Here is a 4,093-nt window from a genome sequence, read left to right as displayed (position 1 = left end):
CATCTGAAAGGGATGCAACACAAGATACCGCCTCCAAGGGATCTTTTTCAAGAGCTTGGGGCTTGTTAGAATAATTATAAACCACGTTGACACTAAAGCATTTCTCCTCTGTCATGGGGCTTTTAGGGGTATTATTAAGATTAAAAACAATTTTATCATCCCCCACTGATAGTGTTAACTTACCACTTCTCACATCTATGATTGCTCCTGCAGTGTTAAGAAATGGTCTACCCAAAATAATCGGGGTCTGCATATCCTCAGCCATATTAAGAACAACAAAATCAACAGGTATATAAAATTTACCTACTCTAACGGGGACATCCTCTAAAACACCTAAGGGGTATTTGAAAGAACGGTTGGCCATTTGTAGAGTAATATTAGTAGCTTTTAATTTACCCATATTCAACTTGGAACACACAGATAATGGCATGACACTAACGCTAGCACCCAAATCACACAATGCATTATCAATCATTAGATTGCCTATATGACAAGGGATAGAAAAACTACCTGGATCTTTTAATTTAGGTGGAGACTTATTTTAAAGTACGGCACTACACTCTGCAGTGAAATCTACTGTCTCTACCTCACTAATAGACCTTTTCCTTGTCAATATTTCTTTCATAAATTTTTCATATGAAGGAATTTGTGTGATTAATTCAGTGCAGGGAACTGTTACCTTCAAACCTTTTACCATCTCAAGGAACTTACCAAACTGCTTATCCAAGTTTGTCTTCAAGTGACGATTGGGGAATGGAAGTTTGATAATTAGCTTTGGAGCATTATTGCTCTTATCTGGAAGTGCCACCTTCTCTGGAGTAGTATCCTGCAATGTAGAATTAGATATATTAGTACTATGCTTTAGCCCTGCATGGCTATTAGCTACATCGTCAGGTTTAACGGAATCAAGATTAGCGTTTTTTTAATAAAACAGGTTCATCAACTCTGGGCATAGGGGGCCCTTCATAGTTTGAACCACTCCTTAGAGTAATTTCATAGGCTTGATCCGTAGGACTGGTCGGCTGTGCTGGCAGAGCTCCCTGTTGGCGGGCTTGTAGAGTAGCGGAAAGTTGCGCAATTTGATTATCTACAATTTTATTGTGCGCTAGGATTGAATCAATTTGCGCATATCTACTCTACATATGCTTCTGCATATTAACCAACATCGCTCTAATTTCCACCAAAGAAGGGTCGGAAGATGAGGAGGATTGTTGTGGTTGGTTTTTCTGGCCAGCATTGGGATGGTAATATTTCTGCTGCTGTTGTTGTGGCGCCTGTGGTTCTTGTGGTGGTGGATTTTGAACATTAGTACTCCGGTAGGAAAGGTACGGATGATTCCGATACCCAGGATTGTAGGTGTTGGAGTATGGGTTATTCTGCCTATAAGCTTGGAAGGCATTAACTTGCTCCACGGAAATCCTGCAATCTTGTTCCCAATGACCTAAAATTCCACAATTTTCACAGAAAGCCTCATTAGAATTATTATTGATTGCAGAAACATTAGCTACATTAACAGTGCTAAGATTATCTAATTTTTGGTAGATAGAGGTCAATTAAGCTTGCAAAAATGATACAGAGTCAACACTATGCTTCCCCTTGTTAGCAAATCCTCTAGGATTCCCATATTGGGAATTGTGTATCGCCATATCTTCAATAACCTGACCTGCATCATCAACAGTAAGATTCATAAATCTCCCACTAGCTGCAGAATCTAAAATTATTCTAGAAGAATTTCCAATGTCATTGTAAAAGGCTTGGATTAACTGTCATTGTGCTAAATTATGGTGGGGGCATTCTCTTTGTAGGTCCTTGAACCTCTCCCAAGCCTCATATAAAGATTCATCAGCTTCTTGGGCAAAGTTCTGAATCGCACTCCGTTGTACGGCTGTTCTCTCTGGAGGATAATACTTGTTATAGAAATTCAAAACAAGAGTTTCCCAGTCAGTTATACCAAGTGCAGTTCTATTTAAGCCATTAAACCACAATTTAACTTTTCCAGTTAAAGAGAAGGGAAAGAGAATCTCTCTGATTTGGTCTTGAGTGACCCCGGCTTGCCTGATGGTATTACAATATTGACAATAGTCGGCAATGTGAAGATTTGGGTCTTCACCCTTAGCTCCACTGAATTGCTTCCTCTCTATCATCGTTATAAATTGAGGTTTAATTTCAAATTGAACCCCATCAAGAGTCGGAGTTGGAGTGAGATGTGGAAAATCTGTGAGCTTTGGTTGTGAGTAATCACTAAGCTTCTTTGGAGCCGTCATCTCTGATTCTGGATCTGATGATACCTCTGAATCGCTAGAGCCAGTTGGAGGGTCTCGGTGATTATTATTATCACCAGAATCCGCCAAGATTTTCTTGTAGAAGTTCTTCTGTCTATGAAAGGATCGCTCGATCTCAGGATCGAATGGGATGTACCCTGATCTGGAACACCTAGGCATAAACAAAAAAAACTAAAAGCAAATATGAGATTTGCCTCAAAGAACTAACGTTCTCTGAGACAAAAATAAATAACCTAAACTACCAAAATAATCATAAATAAAAATAAAACCGTTTCCCCGGCAACGGCGCCAAATTTTGACAGGGTAAAGTCGTATCCCCAAATCAAAAGTAATTCCTAAATCCTCTAACTAATGTAGATAGGGAAGTAGGGTCGAATCCACATAGAAACGGATCTTTCTATTCCTAATTAACTATTATAATCTAGATTATGAGGTAACCAATATTTATATTTGAATAATAAACTAAACTACGGAGATCAAGGATAAAGAGAAAATAATATATAAAAGGATCTAGGGCATAGTTTCACCAATAAATAATATTCCAGGGTTGAATATAATAATCATTCATCAATGCAATAATTAATCAGATCATAAAGGGTTTTCGCTACGTATTACAATCACACAATTAATTTACCGGTATTAAATCTCATCTTTCGAATCTCGACTTAACCATTTATAAATTAACCTGCCTATTGAAACTAGACCTAAACATCAATTCTCATCTGTCGAATCTCGAATCAATATTGTCAAACTCAATGCATAAAAGATCAGGCCTAATCTAGTGTAGACACCCATTTGTGTCTCCCCAAAACCAAACCCAGTGATGAGTACCTTTCACGTCGAATCAAAATCGAATGAAGTGAAAGTGTGGAAAGTTTAGTGTTGCGGATAGTTTTAATTTCTTTTCTCTTCTCTCTATTTTTGAAGACTTATTTTAAGAAAACAGCCAATCAAGTTTGGTTGGTCCATGATATGGGTCCAATAGTAGTGTAGTTGGATGGGGCTTGACAAGAGCTTTCCAATGATAGATTATAAGCCCAATTCCAATGAATATTGAGGAAGTTATGGCCAAATTACTAAACTGGGCCCGTTTTGAGCCTTATATGCGGCCCAATGATCTAGGGGAGGGCCTAATATAGATTTATCATTCCTAATGCAATTAGGAATGGTTTTATTCTTCTAGATTCTTCTAGAAAGTTCTTTTCGTTCCTAATTCAATTAGCATTGATAAATTGACTTTTGTTGACTTTTCAGAGTTTTAATTAAAATCAAAGAGCATTTTTGAGGGAAATACGATTTTATCCTCCTGTACGGCAATTTTTATCTGATTTTAAGAAAACGCGTGATTTTCTGAATCAGTGCCAAACGCCAGCTGTAGCGCTTGGCGCTAGTGTTGGCGTCTGGCGCCAATAGCCAGCGTTGGCGCTAATTCAGTTTTAGGTGCGCCAAAACTCTGTTTTGATATTTTATCTTTTTGGCTGATTTTCTTTATAAATAACGTGCTAAAAACTCCGTTTTCAATAACCAATTTTCATTCATCTACAATCTACCAATTCTCAAGGTTCTCTTGATTACTCTCTCTCTCTCTCTCTCTCTTTTTTAAACTAGCCTTTTCTCAAATACAAAAATTCTGCATTCATTAAATCTAGATACACCTAGCCATATTCGAAGTTGCCTTCGCCCTAGACGTGAAAGGTTTTAATTTCTGAGGGTTTGGTCTCAAATCTCTCTTTCAATTATTTAATTTAATTGTTTTGTTTATTATTTTTCTTGAAGTTACTAACGTGTGTATTTTGTTATTAGAAAGAGGT

At 37.5% G+C, this 4,093-nt stretch overlaps 1 non-coding gene across 1 annotated transcript; it reads left to right on the top strand.

Annotated features, from left to right (window-relative positions):
- The first annotated feature begins 1,776 nt into the window (after positions 1-1,776).
- Positions 1,777-1,883, top strand: LOC145633451 (small nucleolar RNA R71). The gene has a single exon (XR_014112776.1). It is a non-coding gene; the product is annotated as a small nucleolar RNA R71 (small nucleolar RNA).
- Positions 1,884-4,093: the final 2,210 nt, after the last annotated feature.

This window comes from Chenopodium album, chromosome 5 (assembly GCF_948465745.1).
Source record: "Chenopodium album chromosome 5, dcCheAlbu1.1, whole genome shotgun sequence".
Taxonomy (NCBI): Eukaryota; Viridiplantae; Streptophyta; class Magnoliopsida; order Caryophyllales; family Amaranthaceae; genus Chenopodium; species Chenopodium album.
This window is presented reverse-complemented; position numbering and strand designations above follow the sequence as displayed.